The sequence below is a fragment of the Pan troglodytes genome, chromosome 18 (genome assembly GCF_028858775.2).
Source record: "Pan troglodytes isolate AG18354 chromosome 18, NHGRI_mPanTro3-v2.0_pri, whole genome shotgun sequence".
Taxonomy (NCBI): Eukaryota; Metazoa; Chordata; class Mammalia; order Primates; family Hominidae; genus Pan; species Pan troglodytes.
This window is the reverse complement of record NC_072416.2, coordinates 26,938,501-26,952,383: the sequence shown is the minus strand read 5'-3', so window position 1 is coordinate 26,952,383 and position 13,883 is coordinate 26,938,501. Positions and strand designations below refer to the sequence as shown.

Genomic DNA, 13,883 nt, shown 5'->3' with positions numbered 1-13,883 from the left:
CCTATAGTCCCTGCTACTCGGGAGGCTGAGGCCGGAGAATGGCGTGAACCTGGGAGGCAGAGCTTGCAGTGAGCTGAGATCACGCCACTACACTCCAGCCTGGGAGACAGAGCGAGACTCCGTCTCAAAAAAAAAAAAAAAAAAAAGCCAGTGATCTCCAGATTGCTGGGGTTTCTTTCTTTCTTTCTTTCTTTCTTTTTTTTTGGAGACAGAGTGTCACTCTGCTGCCCAGGCTGGAGTGCAGTGGTGCAATCTCGGCTCACTGCAACCTCCGCCTCCCAGGGTCAAGCGATTCTCCTGCCTCTGCCTCCCGAGTAGCTGGGACTACAGGTGCATGCCACCAAAATTGCAAGAGCTCAGGGCCTAGGGTTAGGCAGACCTTGGTTTTATGACTCAGTTTCCCCTTTTCTAAAAGTATTTATTGGGCCGGGCACAGTGGCTGACGCCTGTAATCCCAGCACTTTGGGAGGCCGAGGCAGGTGGATTTTTTTTTGTTTTTTATTTTTTTGTATTTTTAGTAGAGACAACGTTTCACCATGTTGGCTAGGCTGGTCTCCAACTCCTGGCCTCAAGTGATCTGCCTGCCTTGGCCTCTCAAAGTCTGAGATTACAGGCATGAGCCACCACCCAGCCTGTTGGGGGTTTCAAAAGAAATCATCATAGTATCCATGTTTGTTGAGATGTGCTCTGCCAGGCCTTGGGTAAAGGCTCTTTGGGTATTCCTCACAATCCCATGAAGCAGGCACTATTGTTGGTCATAGGATGAGCTGAGGAGCATGGATTTTGGAGCCAGAATGAGTGGGTTTGAATCCCAGCTCTGCAAGTTGCTTAACTTAAAAGTGCCTCAGTTTCCTCCTTTGAAAGCTGAGAATAACAGTAGGAATAGAAAAGTCAGTGTTCGTCAAGTGCATTAGAGCAATGCTTAGCACATGGGAAGTATGTATGTGGATGTCCATTCAATAAATATGTTTATTTTATTTTATGTATGTATGTATGTATGTATGTATGTATTTGAGATGGAGTCTTGCTCTGTTATCCAGAATGGAGTGCAGTGGCGCGATCTTGGCTCACTGCAACTTCTGCCTCCCAGGTTCAAGCGATTCTCATGCCTCAGCCTCCTGAGTAGCTGAGATTACAGGTGCCCGCCACCACGCCCAGCTAATTTTTGTATTTTTAGTACAGACAGCGTTTCACCATGTTGGCCAGGCTGGTCTTGAACTCCTGACCTCAGGTGATCTGCCTGCCTCAGCCTCCCAAAGCGCTGGGATTACAGGTGTGAGCCACTGTGCCTGGCCCAATAAATACTTTTATAGAAGGGGAAGCTGAGTCATAAAACCAAAGTCTGTCTAACCCTAGACCCTGAGCTCTTGCAAAATCCTCTAAATAGCACTAACATAGTGCTAAGCACTGGGAAGAGGGTTAACAGGGGGCAGTTATTAATATCATTATCTCTATTTTGGGCATGGGGGTGAGAGGAAACCAATGGGAAATTGGAGGGTATGGCCTTCTTCATCCTGCCCTCACCCAGACATGGGTACACATGTGCAGACCTGTGCATGTGGGTGCATGCATGCGTGTGTATTCCCACAGAGTGCTAACCCAGGCAAGGAGCCCCAGGAACCATCACTCCCGGGAGGGAATAGACCTAGACCAACCTGCCATGCCAATTTTGGCCAAAGGCCAGACAGAGCTTTCTGGGTCATTCAAAGACAGCTCTGAATTTAGTGGATCTGACTTCAAGTCAAGAAATACTGGATCCAGAGCAGAGAGGCCTGGGGAAGTGAGACTATCATCCAAGGCCCAATCTTTCCAAGTTTGCAGTCCTGAAGGGAGATCCTAAATGGGGAGTGGAGACAGGTTTCCCCAGGATGTCCCCGCTCCAGTGGAAGGAGAGGATATCAGTAGAGCCTCTTGATGGTCTTCTCACATCCATCTCCTCTGCACAGCCCACACGGAGGGTCCTGGGGCAGATTTTGGTGGCTGTGAATCCACGAATCTAACAGAGAGACATCACTTCAGAGCAGGCTCTGGACAGTTATGATGTGCTCAGAGTGAGGGCTGGCACTCCTCACCAGCCCACCTAGCCCAGCCACAGTGCCTGGAACCTGCTCCAACCCATAAACAGGGCCAATTCTGTAGCCAGAGCTTGACATCCATCTCAGCATGAGTCCAGCCAGTGCAACCACATTCCAGGCCCCCAAAAGCCCAGCTTAGAGCTCAAAACAGAGGCCAACAGGAACCTAGGGTCCAGCGTTGTAGGTCTTTTGCTAGAACTCTTTTGTGAAGATTTTTGCTTTATGATATCAGAAAGGAAGAGCAAATATCATTTGTGTTTATGCTTCCTGAGTACTTGGGTTAAGCCCTTGATTAAGAATGTTTGGGCCCCTGTTGTTACAGCAGATCTTTATTATCTGAGAATAAGGATGCCTTACAACAGTGATTCTCAACACTGGTTCACACTGGAATTACTTTGGGAAGGGAAGCTTGAAAAATGCTGAGGCTGGGGTTCTGCTCCCAGGGATTCTTACTTTATCTGGGCATCTGAATTCCTCTCCTGTCCTCTCCTCTCCTCTCCCCTTCCTTTCTTTTTGAGAGATAGGGTCTTGCTCTGTCACCAGACTGGAGTGCAGTGGCACAATCATAGCTCACTGCAGCCTCAAACTACTGGGCTCAAGAAATCCTCCTACCTTAGCCTCCTGAGTAGCTAGGATTACAGGTGCACGCCACCATACCCGGCTAATTTTTAAATTATTTTTTTTTTTTTGTAGAGATAGGGTCTTGCTATGTTGCCCAGGTTGTGGATTTTTCAAAGCTCCTTGGGTGATTAACTGTGCAGCTAACGTCAAGGACCACAGCCTTCAGGTGAGTCCACTCAAAAATAGGGACTAAAGCCTCTTTCTAGATGAGAATGGGCACTGTCGATCATGGTGTCTGAAAATTGTAAGTGGCTAAATTGAAACACAGGTTATGCTTCCATAACAGTATCTGTATCGCAGTGGTGACAATGAGACCTGTAACACTTTGAAAATTTTTTTAAGAGAATAAAATAAAAGAAAAAAAACCCAGGGCCTCCTATTCATAGTAAACAATCAAGTCCGAAAACATGCTTCCAACTTTATCTGAAAATGAAATTATAATTCAGGAAAACATGCTGATTTTTTTCTGATCTTCTTTAACTATGTACTAGGGTAAACAAAAAAAGTAAGCTTTGTTGATTTCGGAGTGGCAGGGTTGGGGCATGCATAATTTTTCTGATAAAATTGCGTGGTAGTCCAGTATGAAATCTTTCCCTGCGCTGACAAGATCATAAAGTTTGACTTTCACAGCAGGATCATAAAATGGGTCATTTTTGCAAGCAATATTTGAGCCCGTCATCAGTTTTCCTAAGGGCTCCTGTTAATCCTTTGATATTCAAATCGTTGGATGTGTCTATCACATCATCATTCTTGTCAATTTTCTCTTCTTCCATTGTTAGCTTGTGTCCCTCCAGCAGGCTCTTGTCTACCCGTGGTTAACACATCACGTTTTGCCTCCTATTTTCGTTGTATTGTCACGTGTTGACAAGAGCTGGCAATCAGAAACAGGCTGTCAGACAAAAACCGCGAATTGCAGAGTGTTAAATGGGGCAGGGGTGTGGCGTGGAGTAGGGAGGGGGTGCCTGTGTAGGGAATGATTTTATAACTGGTCCGGTCATGAATGCACATATTCATATTAAGACAGAGTTTACTTGCCTGTCCGTGCAACCTTGCGCACACAGGGATTTGGATAATGAATTCATAGTAACAAGGACCCTGAGCTGAGCTTGGCCCCTGATCAAGATGAAGCACTTAGGGTATAGCAATTACAAATTACCGCTTCTAATAAGAGAACAACGAGTCAGTTTCTGAGAAATAAACATTTTCTTCTGGTGTAAAGAACTGTGGTTGATGCACATCCTGATTTATTCTTTTCTCATTCTTTTTTTTTTTTTTTTGAGACAGGGTCTTGCTCTGTTGCCCAGGCTGAAGGGCAGTGGCACAATCATGGCTCACTGCAGCTCCAATCTCCCAGGCTCAGGTGATCCTCCCACTGCAGCCTACCAAGTAGCTGGAGCTGCAGGTGCATGTCATCACCCTTGGCTAATCTTTTTATTTTATTTTTGTAGAGATGGAGTCTCACTATGTTGTCCAGTTGGTCTCAAACTTCTGGCCTCAATTGGTCTGCCACCTTAGCCTCCCAAAATGCTGCAATTATAGGCATGAGCCATTGCACCCGGTCCCTGATTCATTCTTTTGTTCAATAGATATCTGGAGAGGCACCTAGGTTGCTTGTGTTAAGCACTGTTTCCAGCACTTGAAATTTATCAGTGAACAAAATAGACCAGGCTGTTATATTCTAGCGGAGAGAGATCTAGCATAAACAAAGAAATAAATGAAACAAATGCATCACTAAAAAGGAAAAGATAATTTCAGTGGTAAGTTCCATGAAAATAATAAACCCTGGAGAGAATGTGATTGGGGTGGGGGAGGACAGTCGTGAGATTGGGTGGACAGAAAGGGCCTATCTGAGCAGTCAACCTGAGTGACAAGAGGAAGCCACCCATGGGAAGATTTGAGGGAAGAGCCTTCCAGGCAGAGGAAACTGCAAGTGCCAAGGCCTTGGGGAAGGATGGCACTTTAGTGTGTTTCTAGAACCAAGACAAGCTCAGGGCAACTGGAGCAGAGTGAGTGAGGGGGAAAGTGGGATGAGATCAGGCCCATGAAGGAGCAGGCACACATCACCGAGCTTCTTACAGGCCAGGGTCCAGAACTGAAAAGGAGCATGTATGGTCCAGGCTTTGGAGGGTTTTCAGCACATGAGAAACACAATCTGATTTACAGTGTAAGAAATCTCTTTGCATGCTAGGAACTTGTGGAGGAGCAGGAATGAAAGTGCATCTTAGAGGAATCATTGAAAGTGACCTTGGGCCTTTTGGAGAAGCCACTGGTGATGGGAGTGGAACAGTGATCAAGCCAGAGTCCACAGAGGTATGCCTCATCGAGACAGGGTACTGCCTTAAAACAGAGTATGGGGAATTTAATGAGGAATGACTGTCCGTGCTACCTGTCTGTTTCTGCACATGATGAATAGGCTTGCTTCATTTCTAAAGAGCCTGGTTTTGAGCTCTTTGCTTGATCGGCCCATTGAATGTGTTTGGGAGGTTTAGAGTGAACTGTTTTCCTTGGTCCTTCATTATTTGGTTATTGAGGGTTTTGATTCTGGTTAGTCCTGGAGCTCACAGCCAAGAGCCCAGCCCTTCCTAGCCTAGGCCACAGGGCATGTTCACCAACACAGTACCTTGAAACTTTGTAGGCACTGCTGTAGGAGTCACCAATTAGGTAGAATAGTCATGTGTTTGGGGTACCAGCAAAGCAGGGGTACAGAGAGAGAGAGAGACAGAGAGAATGACAACTATAAATTATTTGATATTTGACGTTTACAAAAACCATTGAAATGCAACGGAAAAAAACCAGATGTGTGTTGATCTTCCTTACTTAACAGCTTAGTATTACTAACACTGGAGATCTGTGAGGGTAGGGTGGTCACCCTGATCATTTCACTGTTTAGAGTGTCTGAAAGTCTTCTTAACCCTACCTTGGCAGGCATTCAAAAGCATGAAGAACTCATCCTGTTTCCAGACCACAGAGGCTTCTGGGGCTTCTGGGGAGAAGGGTTGAAGAGAACAAGGGTCCTGGGTCTTAGCTGCTTTTTAACTGGTGACATCTCTCTTTCAGAGGTGCCTGGAAAAATTGGGTCCACTTGCATGAGAATCACCTGGGCTCTTCTTAAAACAAACAAACAAGTGCATTCCTGGGCACCTACACAAAGCCCTGAATTAGAGGCTTTGAGAACCTGTGTTTTTGAACAGGTTTCTCCAAGATTCTGATGCATAGCAGAGGCTGAGAGCAGTGCTGTGACCTCAGGAGGTGCTCCAGCCTCTGTCGTCAGATGGACACACCGTATTGTCATCACATCACAAAAAACTTGCCCTCGGGGAGTATTTGAGACCCTGCCTGGAGGATAGGCAAGATAGGTTTGGGGATGTGGAAGGTTTGTGGGGAGGGTTATTTCCTCTTAGAAGATTTGGGATTGAGGCCTTCTGAGACTGATCTGAGGTCTCCCTACAAGCAAGCATCACAGCCATGGTGAGTCCTGAGTCCTTGACTGCAGCTGCGAGTGCAGAGCTGGTCTGTACCTTGGACTTGGGCTTCACTTTCATGGGCCAACAGAGTTTGACATGGTTCCCTAATGCAGCTATGCACATGGTCACTGGGATGCTCCAGCAGACGTGAGGGATGCTCATTGCGCGGCATTTAACTTATGCCTCATTACCAGACACTACCAGTTGTTTCTTTTCTTTTATTTTTTCTTTTTTTTTTGAGAAACAGTCTCACTCTGTTGCCCAGGCTGGAGTGCAGTAGCTCAATCTCAGCTCACTGCAACCTCCATCCTCTGTGGTTCAAGAGATTCTCGTGCCTCAGCCTCCCAAGTAGCTGGAATTACAGGTGCATGCCATCATGCCCAGCTAATTTTTGTATTTTTTTAGTAGAGACAGATTTCACCATGTTGGCCAGGCTGGTCTCAAACTCCTGACCTCAAGTAATCCACCTGCCTTGGCCTCCCAAAGTGTTGGGATTACAGGCGTGAGCCACTGTGGCCCAGCCACTACCAGTTGTTTTCTAATCCTGTAAGCAGCATGTAAATAGCACAATGACAATATAATGTGTAGAGGTTCAGAGTTTAAAATATTATTTTTGACCCTAATGTGACACTTTCTTCATTAAAAAAGGTAATGCAGGAAGAGTTAAAGAAAAAAAACAAAGAGTGACGTCTCAACTCCTGAGAGACCTGGGCTTGGATTTCTGTTCCCTGCAAACTACATAAACATGTGCAGAATCAAACCTGCAAAACTGGAGCCTATGTTTAACTGTCTGTATAAAGAGCCACACTTTTTGACATTTTGTGAAATGTTAGCATTCTGACTATGTTAAGCTGAGAAAGAGAAGAGAGCCTCCTGGATCTGTCTCCAGCTACCCTGGACTGCTCATTTCAACCTTCGCTGGTCAGCTCTGCCCAGCACTAACAGATTTGCTCCCAAGCAAATCCATCCCGGGCCCTGACATTTATCCGGGGCGTCTTTTACTCTCTTCTATTCATTAAGCATGGGCGGTTGCCACGGCAACCATTAACTGCACCTGACATCCAGGAATAGTTCTGGCGTTTTGAGCAAACACCACACTGGGATTTAGTTCTGCAAGGTAAAGACCTGGACGCCTCCCTCCAAGTTGCATGGACATCCTGGTGGTTCCCCCACCCCTGCTCGAATCTGAGCTGCCCCCAGGCTTCTTGGGTGAAGAAGGGAAAGAGGGCGGTGTCTCCTCCCCCAGATCCCCATTCTCCCTGCCCACTCAGCCCTTAGGATCTTTGCTAGTTGCCATATGATGGGGGTGTGGCGGGGGCTGTCTCTGAGTGGGGTGAGCCTACGAAAGGGTGTATGTGTGTATGTGATGAAGTCGGGGTGAGAGTGGAGGGCATCCCAGGTTATCAGAGGTGGACGCAGACGCATTTTGGAAGAGCAAGGAATGTAAATGGGCACACGATGCCCGCCTGTGGATGTGACTCTGTGTGGGTGCACTGGTGAGTACGTCTTATGGCTGCCAGGCCTTTGCAGCTGATGCTCTTTCTGCCTGGACCACTTTCTCCCAGCCCTTCACGGGGCCGTCAGGTCCTCACCTCACTTGAACATCTCCAGTCACTTTCTTTGCTAAGCTTATGATGATCCGTGAGTATGCTAAATATCTTGTTTATATTTATTGCCTAGTTTATTTTCTGACTTCTTATTTCCTAGACTATAAGCACCACTGAATCCCAAATATCCTGCACCCAATCTGATACACAGTAGGTGCTTTATAACTGTGCCCTGAACATCAGACTGTCCTTTGTATATGTCTGCAGGTATCTTGGGCAACTTCTTGTTGGATGGTGGCAAAAGTCCTTAACCTGGCCTACGAGATCCTCTGTGATGTGGCCCCAGCCCCTCTCCAGATCTGTCTCACCAAATTTCTGCTGCACAGGCTTTGTTTTATCTTTCCTGCCTCAGGGCCTTTGCACGAGCACCCTCAGCCTCAATTATTTCTCCCTCTCCATCCTGCATTTGAGTAATTTCTATCTGGGCTTCAGATCTTACCAAAAATATGTCCCCAGGCTGATGCCATCCAATAATCTGCCCTCACAGCACCACACCCTGTGCTTCTCTTTCAGGCACATATTACAAAGGATTAATTATGAGTTTAATGATGTGTCCGTTTATTCCTCTCTATTGTAAATCCCAAGAGCATCTCTGTCTTGCTCACCACTGTCTTCCCAGGACCTGGCACATAGTAGGTTGTTAAATAAACAAGTGGACAAATGAATGTATGGGATGAGTACTGCGTATTTCCTTCATGTCTGAATTGTTTTTACTTTGTTTGTTGTCTGAGACAAGGTCTTTCTGTGACACTTAGGAGTGCAGTGGCATGATCATAGCTCACTGCAGCCTCAAACTCCTGGGCTCAAGTGATTTTCCTGCCTCAGCCTCCCATGTAGCTGGGACTACAGTTGCTCATCACTATGCTCCATTACTGTTTTCATTTTTTGTAGAGATGTGGTCTCACTATGTTGCCCAGGCTGGCCTTGAACTCTTGGCCTCAAGCGATCCTCCTGTCTCAGCCCCCCAAAGCATTGGGATTACAGGCATGAGCCACTGCACCCGGCCTGTTTTTTTTTTTGTTTTTTTTTTTTGTTTTTTTTGAGACAGGTTCTCACTATGTCACTGAGGCTGGAGTGCAGCGGTACAATCATAGCTCACTGCATCCTTTAACTCCTGAGCTCAAACGATCCCCCCAACCTCAGCCCCCCCATATATATATATATATATATGTATATATTCGTAGTATATGTGTGTGTGTGTATATATATATATATATATATTTATATACACACACACACACACACACACACACACACACATATATATATATTCGTAGAAACAAGTTCTTATTTTGCCCAGGCTGCTTTCGAACTCCTGGTGAGGAGTTCGAAGTGAGGGCTCAAGTGATCCTCTCACTTTGCCCTCCCAAAATGCTGGGATTACAGGCATCAGTCACAGCACCCAGCCTGGATGAACTGTCCTTTAAGCTTTGTTTATTGGCATCTCTTCACTGCCTGAGACTCTCCTTTTATTCCAGAGCCTCCCTGAGCCCAAGTCTTCTTTTCCTCTTCCTTCTCTCATTGCTATGGCTTTTTTTTTTTTTTTTTTTTTTTTTTTTTGGTTTGGAGCCCCTGCCTTGGCCACTCCTTAGAGACTTAGGACTTTACCTCTCTGCATGAGGAGGAAGCCAGGCTACCATCACATTTACCGCCACCTCCTTCATCCCCATCACCTGCTGCCATTAGCAGGGAGAGGCCAGCCTCTGTTTCTGGCCTGAGCCTCGAGCCTGGAGCCTCCAGTTAGCGTCATTAGCTAGACTGGTTCAGGATCAGGTGGTAGGGGAGCGAGATCATGGCGTGTTTCTCTGGTCAAGGGGCTAAGGTTACTGGTCTGTACCAGGCATCTGGAGGGAACATCTGTTCTAGCTGCCAGAGGAGCTTCCATTCTCCCTTCCACTGGTAAGGCTACCTTCATTCCACTGTAGGGAATGCCTTCTCTCCCTCTTCAGCCTGTGCAGAGAGTGAGGTGAGCATAGGGTGACTCCATTGTCAGTTTCAGAAGTGGGCATGTGATTCAGTCCTGGCCAATCAGAATTCTAAATTCTCCTGGCTACAGTGGTTGGCTAAGAGGGTGAGCACATGACCCAGATCTGGCCAATCAACATGTCTCACCACCTTGATTGGCGTGATTGGTTCAGGGGAGGGCAAGTGACCAAGTTTGTCCAGTGAAGATAGTCTTGGAACATTGGTTAGAAATGTTGAGAAAGAAAAATTTTGGCTGGGTGTGGTGGGTCATGCCTGTAATCCCAGCACTTTGGGAGGCCAAGGCGGGCGGATCACCTGAGGTCGGGAATTCGAGACCATCCTGACCAACATGGAGAAACCCTGTCTCTACTAAAAATACAAAATGAGCCGGGCCTACTGGCGCATGCCTGTAATCCCAGCTGCTCGGGAGGCTGAGGGAGGAAAATTGCTTGAACCTAGGAGGCGGAGGTTGTGGTGAGCAGAGTTTGTGCCATTGCACTCTAGCCTGGGCAACAAGAGCGAAACTCCATCTCAAAAAAAAAAAAAAGAAAAAACAAAAAAGAAAAATGTTATTTTCCATTGAGTGGCTAAGCTAGTGGGCTGGGGTTACAGTTGCCAAGCCCCCAACCCCCCCCCCCCCCCACGTTGGAGACAGCAAGCTTGAGGGTGAAATCAAGGCAGAGATTTCAGAATAGAGCTGAGAGGTGTTGACCATCTGAATCTTGCTAATATCATTTGAGTCCCTGGCTCCAGCCATGCTTGAAACAGGTAAACCTTGGGTATTTCAGTTCCATCAGCCAATAGCTTATGTGGCTGCTTACGCTTATTTGAAATGGATTTCTGTACTTTGCAACTGAGAGTCCTCACAAACTGAGAGTCCTCACCTGTTTGGAACAGCAGCACCTACCATTTATTAAGCTCTAACCACGTAATAGTCTCCCAGTCCCAGCTTTGCCTCCATGCCTGCTCTGCAAACCTGAGCAACTCACATTATTACCATTTGTGATCTTGGTTTCCACAGTTGTGAAAAGAAGCTCATAAACTCTACTTTTCCTACCTGTCGGGCTTGTTGTGAGCATCAAAGTGATGGGTATGAGGCGGCTCATAAACTATGAATCACCAGCCCGTGCTGCATAACAGTACTGGGCACCTTCTCCCAGCCGCAGAGCTCGCTGGGGTTGGCGGGGCTTGCGCTCAGCAACGCATTCCAGCCGATGTACGCCAGCCCTGGGGTCTGGCTCCTAGGACTTGGGAAAGGGAGCTCCCAGGGTCCCGAGTGTTTCTGATCTCAGGAGTGTGGGAGAATAGAGTGGGCTAAAGGTTGGTGGTGGGTGACTCTGCTGAATGTTAACTGACGTCCCCCTAACCCTTGTTCCCATGTACCTGATGATGTTTCTTTTGTCCCAGGGAATGAGAACATCTCAGCAGATGCTGTCATGGATCCATGATCCAGACCACATGTACCCACCTCTGCTGTCCCCCAGAATTTAGACACCCCTCAAGGGAAGGAATTGGCTAAGATTAAATAATTGGCTGATGTTAAATTCCTGCCCTCTTCCCCCAGTAGACACAGAACTCATAACATAAATTCATTCATTCATTTCACTCAGTAAATATCTGCCCTGTGCCTGGCATCTCTACAGGCACTGTGGCTCCGCAGGCATGACATAGAGCACTCTTGGTTCTTCAAAGGGGATGGGGAGGACAATGGAACAAATGACTTCCAACAGCAATCAGAGCTAAAAAGACCCTCAAGATAAGGGGCTCAGAGTGACCCAGGGTGATGAGGCAGGGAGGAGGTCTTTGAGGGGGCTGTGTGGCCTGAGAGTTGAAAGCGGAAAGAAACAGCCCCCTTGCAAATCAGGGCAAGCAGTGCAGGCAGAGGGAAGAGGAAGGGCTGGCCTTGTAGTAGCATAAGCTGGGGCATGGAGGAACAGAAGAGACCCAGTAGGGAACAGCAGAGTAGAGGGAGAAGGAGAGAAAAGCTGAGAGAAGGCTGAGACCACAGGAGGGAGAGCACATGGGCCACTGAGGAGCATTTATTCCAAGGGCAATGGGGGTTTCAGGGATTAAGCAGGAGAGTGATATGATAGGATATGCATTTTGTAAATGGTCCCTCAGGCTGCCAGATGGAGAATGATCTGGGGTGGGGGCAATGGTGATTTGAGCTAAACTGGCAGCTGGGGAAGTGGGAGAAGCTGTTGCCTTTGGCTACGATGATATTTTTGAAGGCAGAGCCAATGAGACTTGGTGTGTTGGGTCTGGGGAGTGGGGGAAACAGGCACCAGTGATGTCTATGCTTTTTGCCTGTGTATGGCTGGGGTAAGTAGTGGTACTAGGAAATGAGGTGGAAAAACTAGGCAAGAGGCAGGTTTAGCAAGGGAATTAAGAAACTAAGTTCACTTGCAGAAAAATAGTTATATTCACACACACCTGGGTTTGTGGGCTGAATTCTGTATCCACTAGAAATACAAGCAAGGCAGATGCGGGTTCAAATCCCAGATCCACCACTTGCTGTGTGACATTGGGACCTTTACCTTTATTGAACTTTAGCTTTTTATACACAGGGATGGCAGTGTCTTTCTAACAGGCTTTATTGTTGTCTGGCTCTTTGAGAATTCAATAAAAAATGTATATAAGAAATCTAGTGGCTGGGTACATTGTCTCACGTCTATAATCCCAACACTTTAGGAGGCTGAGGCAGGCAGATCAGGAGTTCCTGAGGTCAGGAATTCGAGACCAGCCTGGCCAACATGGTGAAACCCCATCTCAACTAAAAATAAACAAATTAGCCTGGTGTGGTGGTGTGCACCTGTAATCCCAGCTCATCGGGAGACTGAGGCAGAAGAATCGCTTGAACCTGGGAGGTGGAGGTTGCAGTGGGCTGAGATCACGCCACTGCCCTCCATCCTGGGCCACAGTGACACTCTGCCTCAAAAAAAAGGACATCTGGTAAGGTGCTGGACACATTCTGAGTGCTAAGTAAGTTTTATTCTTCTTCCCTCTGCCCTTCCAGGCAAAGGTAATGACTCCATTTGTCTATTATATTTATTAGTATCAACCTGTGGGAATGATGATCTTGACTTACTGAGCGTTGCTGTGATCCAACCTCAGTATCAACTGCTTTATATAAACATGAAGTCAAACCGACCTGGGATTGCATCCTGGTACTACCCCGTAGTAACTGCATCCTTGAGCTAGTTATTCAACCACTCTGAGCTTCAGTTTTCTTTGTTTAAAATAGGTGTAATGCTGCTATCCTCAAAAGACTGCTATGAGTATTAGAAGGCCATTGTAAAAATCAAAAAGCTTGGGAACATCTTAGATAATCTTTATTAGGGGAAGGATTAGATTCACTAAGATACATCCATGCTAGGGTCTAGTATAGGCAGCAATCATAAAGAATGAGGAAGTTCTGACCATCTGATGACCCAGAAAGATGTCCATATGGAAGGCCTCATCTCTCTCTTTCTCTCTTTTTTTTTTTTTTTTTTTGAGTCCTGCTCTGTGGCCCAGGCTGAATGTAGTGGCTCAATTATGGCTCACTGCAGCCTCAACCTCCCAGGCTCAACTGATCCTCCCAGCTCAGCTTCCTGAGTAGCTGGGACTACAGGCATTTGCCAGTATGCACAGCTAGTTTAAAAAGTTTTTTGTAGAGACAGGCTCTTGCCATGTTACCCAGGCTGGTCTCATATTCCTGAGCACAAGTAATCCTCCCACCTCAACCTCCCAAAGTGCTAGGATTACAGGTGTGAGCCCCCACACCTGGCCTTCATCTCATTTTTGTAAGGCGAAAAATATATGTGAGTGGATTGCAAGGCTGGTTATGTGAATAGTGGCCCTGGGAGTTGAGCAGTGCACTACCTGAGCAACTGTATAGAGGTATTTTGTGGCTCGATGGCAAAATAGGTAGATATTGATTTAGATTATAGACATAATCACAGATAAAGACATGAATATAGATATGTCTCAATATGCACACGGAATGACTGAGAAAGTTACTTTAAGGAATCTCTGTGGGTTGGGGAGGGGGTAGAATTTGAGAAGCAGAAGGGGAAAAACTTTTGCTTCTTACACTCTCCTCTTAAAAGTGCTTTAGGAGGGAGTTTTACTTTTTTTTTCTTTTTGGCTCCATTTTCTTGTATTTTTCA

The 13,883-nt window shown here is 46.5% G+C and overlaps 1 protein-coding gene and 1 non-coding gene across 2 annotated transcripts in view; one reads left to right on the top strand and one right to left on the bottom strand.

The window, feature by feature from the left end:
* Positions 1-13,883, bottom strand: part of CACNG3 (calcium voltage-gated channel auxiliary subunit gamma 3) — a 107,036-nt gene that overhangs the window by 26,407 nt on the left and 66,746 nt on the right. The gene's annotated exons all lie outside the window — the stretch shown is intronic.
* LOC112205945 (small nucleolar RNA SNORA1) lies at positions 2,890-3,022 on the top strand. Its single transcript, XR_002940081.1, has one exon. It is a non-coding gene; the product is annotated as a small nucleolar RNA SNORA1 (small nucleolar RNA).